This window comes from Fukomys damarensis, unplaced genomic scaffold (genome assembly GCF_012274545.1).
Source record: "Fukomys damarensis isolate Sample0158 unplaced genomic scaffold, DMR_v1.0_HiC HiC_scaffold_27, whole genome shotgun sequence".
Lineage (NCBI taxonomy): Eukaryota > Metazoa > Chordata > Mammalia > Rodentia > Bathyergidae > Fukomys > Fukomys damarensis.
The window spans coordinates 43,251,676-43,258,217 of record NW_022900939.1 but is presented as its reverse complement, the minus strand read 5'-3'; the positions used below and the strand labels follow the sequence as shown (position 1 = coordinate 43,258,217).

Below are 6,542 nucleotides of genomic sequence, written 5' to 3'. Positions count from 1 at the left end.
AGAAAGAAAGAAAGAAAGAAAGAAAGAAAGAAAGAAAGAAAGAAAGAAAGAAAGAAAGAAAAAGAAAGAAAGAAAATCCATGTACACCTTTTGGAAAATAACAGTAATGTGAAGGATTGGAGTCAATCAAATGGCATCATCTTATTTGTACATAATTTCCTGGGATATTGTTACAAAAATGAAAAATATGAGAAAACCAAATCCTTTATAACATATATACTGTTTGCCTAAATAAGGCCTCATAACAATGAGGTGTCTATAGTTCTCTCTAATTAGTGCTTTAATAGATATCTTTGTCTGAAACTCATCTGTACTTTGAAATTTTCTATAATCACTGCATTGAAAAATGTAGCTTTGAAGAAAATAAGTGAATTTTCTTTTCTTTTAAGAGTATGAAGATACAATGCTGAAAGTAAGACTGTTAGCTGCTTAAAGAGCATTAGATGTTATTACTTGTTTTAAATTCTGGATATTAGAAATAATATACATGCATATAAATGCATATTTAAAGGGTATTTTACAATCGAATATGCAAGTAGCTATAATTATGGTTTTAAGAGTTCGTTAAAGTTTATTTCAGTTACCTGGTCATTCTTATTCAGAGACTGCTGAAGAAAGAATCACTACATGATTAGGGAAATGTTGGACACATCTTGCTTAGTTGTCAAAGTTGGCTTCTGACTGTCACATAAACTAAAAATATATTTTTATAGTTAACCAGGTACCTCTATACTGGTCTTAAAAGATATTACTATAATATGTACTTATAAACAGAACTACGTAAATATAAACAACTACATAAGTACAAATATAGACCTTTATATATAAAAAGATAGTGGGTCTATCAGTATTGGTCTATTGATCTGTATAATGAATTTATCAGTTTTAGTGTATTTATATGTACAGATTGTTCTAAGTTTTATATTTCGTAGTTGTAAGCATGACCGCTTTTCCGAATAGCCCCACAAAACCTGATAGATTGTGTCTATAGAAACAGAATTGACTTTCCTTGGATCAACTTTGAAAGTCTTTCTATAATGCCTTATATTTATAGAAGACTCTTCACAAGACTGTTTATTTAAGCATTCTTTTTCTAAAGGTTTATATACTCGACCACTACTCTTCCTGTCAGTAAATCTTCTGACCAAAAACTTTTAGTTCTGAATTTATTTAGCCTTAAAAATTATGACAGCATTATTAAATTATAGTTTCTCCCTTTCTCTTTACTCCCACTTCAGTTTCTGCTTTTTCCGACCTAAGAAGAGATATATTAGAAATAAACGAAGAAGCCACGCCCACACCAGCAGCAGCTCCTCTGTAGTCCGAAGCCAATTGGCAGCAGAGGATGCTGGGAGCAAAGGCTCGGGCGCTGCCTTGTGTGCCCTGCCAGCCACCGTACAGCCGCCATCTGCCGACTGCGAGTCCGGCACGCTCGCGGAATTGGGGCCTGCCCCTCCTTTCGCTGAATGGACCCCGTCCCAAAACTGTTCACCACAGAAGGGTAGCGGAGTCCACTTCACAGCCTTCTGTGCAGCTTGAATTAAACCGCGCGTTTCAGCAGGTAAGAGGGCTTTCCGCTCGGAGCCCACTGGATTGTAGCTGCTGAGTAACACAGAAATTCTGCCTTCATCTAGAAAAGAGGCAAAGAAAGGAAATCTGTGAGGGTGAGTGGCAGCGTCTCGAACCTCTTTTGTGGCTCTCTGGCCCAGCGTGGCACACTTCATGCCTTAGCACCTTCGCAGGAAAAGTAGAGGAAGTCCGACGCAAGGCTCCCCCCGCCGCCCCTGGAGCGGCACCTGGGGTCTCTGTTCACGGAGGGCAGGCCCAAGGCGCCTGTGCATCCATCCATCGTCTGTTCAAAAGCTACTCTTAAAACCTACGCGTGTTACGTAAATATCCTACTTACCAAATGGATAAACATGTGCCTGAGGAGGAACAGCGAAGCTCAACAAGGCCACACGCCCTCTACTTACCAAATGGATAAACATGTGCCTGAGGAGGAACAGCGAAGCTCAACAAGGCCACACGCCCGGAGGTCGGACAGCAGACTTTGTTCGGGAGAACAGATCAGACAGAGACGAAGAAGGGAGGGTCCTGTCGTTGGTTTAGGGCTGGGCTATTGCGTATCTGTGAGCAGGCGGGCTACTTTGAACCTATCGCAGGCCATGTTGCCTTTTAAGGACTTAGCCTCGCAGAAGCTGTTTTATTTTTCTAAACTATCGTGGCTTTGGGAAAAGGAAACTTAAAGTAGTGGCACGGAGGCATGAAAAACCCGGAAACGGGCCCATAGTGGCGGCGTCAGGTCCCTAACAGTGCGTGTGTGTGCATGTATGTGTGACTAGCCGATTAGTTTAAATTTTCTGTCATATTTGTATCTTTTATGTTCGATACCATTTTAACAATATTATTTGTGACATAAATATCTAAGAATAATGATGTTGACAAGCGTGGCAGCATATGCCTGAAATTTCAGCTATTTCGGAAGCTGACACAGGACAATTTTGAGTTCAAGGCCAACCTAGGACTCTAGCAGGGCAGGGCTATCTCTCAAAAATAAAAAAAAAAAAGAAAAGAAAGACTTAAAAAAATATACAGGTATTAATACAGTACAAAGAACTTTGTTATAAGCCCTGGAAGATTTAATATTCTATTTTATACCTTAGTGCCTCTGTAGAGAAAGGTAAAGGATGCTTGAATAAGAAACTGTCCCAGAATTTAATTCCAGCTCTGTATGAGGCTGTAAGCTCTCACAGTGGTTAAATGTTATATTTCTCCACCTATAAAATAGGAACAAAAATGCATTCTATTTGCATCAGTAGAATGCTAATGATGATTAGTGAATCAATATATATGTCAAGTGCTCTTAGGAAACAATTTGGTTGTAAAGAATCAGTGAAGAGTAGAGCTACGGGAGGTATATGATGTAGAACAAGCCTTATTGAGATTAGAGAATGTTTCAGTGAACTTGCAAATTGCCCCATTAGGTATCAGATTTTTACTTTTTCCAGTTTATTGACATCAAATAATCTTCAAAAGTGGACAAGGGACATTTGTCAATGTCCATTTGTATCTTGAAAGTGCAGCTTAAGTACGTGTGGCGAAGCCCTTCAGCCAGTGTAGCGGTGGAGAGGACACAGGCAGGACAAGCCACGCGTGACAGACGCAGCTGACTTCACTCCAGCCGTGAGCTCTGAGATCTGAAGATACCCTTCCCCTGCATCCTCATCATGCACGAAGACAGCTCAGCCGCTTTCAAGGTAGGAAGTAGCAGCACTTCATTCGCTTTATTGAGTGTGCCAATTTGTAACAGAACAAAGCAGCCATGTGCTCTTAACACAAGGTTTTCTCTTAATGACGAATATATTTTAAGCAGTCTGAGACCTTTTCCCTCCCTGCAAAGTGTAATCAGTCCCTCCAAAACATTTCTGAAACTCCTTCAGAGTTGTGGTAAATATATTTAATTTTTACTGAATAAAAGTATTTGCTTATCAGAAAAAAACAATTTCTGAATGTTTGGTTTAAAATGACCAAGCCAAATAAGCAAATAAGAAGTATCTTTCTGTTAGTTTGATTCGAGTTATTTTCTATAAGTTACCACTGTGGCACATGCCTGTAATCTCAGATTTCTGGGAGGCTGATGCAGGACGATCCCAAGTTTGAACACGGCCTGGGCAAATCAGCGACTTAATGATACTGTCTAAAAATAAAGGAGGAGAGCTGGATACAATTTCATTGAAGTGCCCTGCACTCAAACCCAGTAGCGCGTGTGCGCACACACACACACACACACACACACACACACACACGAGAAATGACATGGGCTTCTCTTCTGTGCTATTTCCATATGCTTGTATTAATAAATATTAGGAAACAGATTTATCAGAATTTATACTACGAGATCATTACTGTGACATCCTTAAAGTGGGAATAGAGAGGTATGTGGCATGTCGTCTTTTCTGAAGAGGTACTCCCAAAGGCTAGCCTTTTTCCTCCCTTGGGCTGTAGAACTCCTAGCTTGGTAGAAATATAGCTATATGAACACAGACTTTTGTTTCACACAAGGAAGAGGGAGTCGATCTCCTTTCCCTAGTAGAGAGCAGATTTTGTGTTTAGAAGCTCTGTGATTTTTGAGTGTACTTAGGCTACAGGTTCCTTTCCGCACTTCCATAAGGAAAGCAACCCTGGTAGCTGCTTGTCCTGATTTGCCCCTTTATGAATCTGAGCAGAGAAAGTGGTCCTAACCTCTCCACGTAAACTAATAAGCTTCCTGCCTGTGTTCTATACCCCAGCACCCAACTTCATGTTCAGAAGCTGTTAGACATAATTGTTTAACTTCTAAAATGCTACACTAATATTTATGGACTAGACATTTCACAGGAACACATCCATGCATGTTTTAAATAAACATTTTAGTTAAATATTTATTCTTTATGCAGAATGCATCCTTTAAATTGTACTTAGCATTCACCATCGTTTAAATGTTAATAAGGCAATTCAGGGTCCTGACGGCTGTCATGACTCATATCTGCTAAATTTCAAGAATTTGACATGTCCAAAATATCTTTGACCCAGGCTCATAGAGATGCCATTCCTGTTAGCTGACACATTTTAAATTTGAAAATGTGTGATTTAAACGGTAGAAACATGAGCATATCAAAACTCTGGATTGGAACAAGTTTAGGAGGGATCAGTGATGGGTCAATATAGTTTGTTTTTGTGTTTCTCTGTTAATAAATCATTGGAATTGATATCATGCAAGAGTTCTTTACCACGCCTAGTTTCTATTGATTACTCTTTTGAGCATTTTACCCAAATAACATAATTATCATAGTCATTTTGTGGAATTGATTTCTAGCAACGAAGTATATCCAAATAATTCCCCTCCTCCATAGAAAACCTGGAACTGTCTCACTATAGTTTAAAACTCTGGTTGTCAGAAAATGATACCATAAATCTTGCTAGATCAGAGGTTAGTACTTCTGTGCTAATTGCTTAATATAACAATTAAGATGTTAGTAGCTTTAATTTGATTTGACAGTGTTATATTCACTATGTTGAAGATAAGTTTATTATCCACATATATTAATACATGTATATAAATAATATCTCTATCTATCTATCTATCTATCTATCTATACATGTATTACCAATAGCAGTTACTATTTCTGGTGTTGATGTTTTAAAGTTTTGTGGTTATTGCTTTTTTGAAAATTTGATGATTGCAAAAGCATGTCAGTATATTTTATAACGAAGAATAATGCTGAACATGTAATTCTATGCCAGTCATCTGTTGTCTTTGGAGAACGGTTTACTCAAAATTTCACTCACCTTTTAAATTAGATCATTTCTTAATTTGTATTACTGGGTTGTGCAGATGCCTGTGTTTCTAATTTTAATGTACTCAAATTATAGTACGCAGATATATTTTGTAAGCATTCTCTCCTCATCATCTCTGGATCCTTTTTCATATGCTTGTCTATATCTTTTGAAGAGAAACACTAATGCAATTTGAAATTTATCATATTTTCCCTTGTTTTTATGGTTTTCTGTCTTCATCTAAGAAATAATTATCCATTTGAAAATCATAAGTAGTTTCTCTATATTTCTCTGAGAAATACAGATTTAACTTTTACACTTGGGTTCATAGTATCTTTTGGGGACTGATATTAATAGATAGATGCTACGGATTTATTCTTTTTGTTAAGCCTACTGTTTCAAGTAGGGCCACGCATATATATGAAGAAGCGCTTTCACCATTGATTAATTGCTAGCTTTTCTCCTTGTAGCTGTCTTAGCCGCTCAGCTCACAATTAGCTGACCTTATATACAGCTAGGTCTGTTTCCGAACTTTCTCTGTATTTCCCACATTTGTAAATGTCCTCTTTGATTTTTGAACTTTTTACATCCATGTATTGAAATTGTAAGCATACACATCTTATAAATAGCTTGCATTAATTATGTGTAAGTCTTAGACACGCATATGATTGTCATAAATGGTCAGCAGAGGAGGAATCCTAAAACTGTCTCAGATGCAAAACAAGTACCCTCAGCCTAGAGAGCTGTAGAGCGATGCAGTGTGTTCCTCCTCCCTGCGTCCTGGTGTCTGTCGCCAACCTCCAATACCCTTCTTCACCTCATCTTTTGTGGACTTTAGTAATTACTAATTTGCATCATCCGCCTCTACATGTTAGATCAAAGTTTGGAACTCCCACATACAAGAGAGAACAGGTCGTTTTTGCCTTCCATTGTCGGGCTCCTTCAGGTAACCTCACGTTGCCACAGATAACGAGATTCATCTTTCTGTCCCAGCGGTACTCCACTGTGTACGTGCACTGCATTTATTATGCAGTCCTCTGTTGATTCACACCTAAGTCATCTCCCTATCTTGCCATTTTTAAGAGTGCTACAGTACTCGCGAGTGTGCAGGTATCAGTTTGATGTGCCGATTTAATTTTATTTAGATGCATATCCAGGAGTGGTAAGCTGCTGGTGATGTTCGATCTACTTTGAGTTGTGTGAGGAACATCCATATTTTTCTTGTT

General features: G+C 38.3%; 1 long non-coding RNA gene across 3 annotated transcripts in view; it reads left to right on the top strand.

Moving 5' to 3' along the window:
• Nucleotides 1–6,542, top strand: part of LOC104857795 — a 107,804-nt gene that overhangs the window by 3,220 nt on the left and 98,042 nt on the right. For 2 of the 3 annotated variants that reach the window (XR_778975.2, XR_778974.1), the window contains exons 3-4: nucleotides 1,239–1,561; nucleotides 3,084–3,257. This is a non-coding gene — a long non-coding RNA (uncharacterized LOC104857795). Of the gene's footprint in view, nucleotides 1–1,238; nucleotides 1,562–3,078; nucleotides 3,258–6,542 lie in introns of all 3 variants that reach the window. The other variant, XR_002025134.1, reaches the window with a different exon arrangement.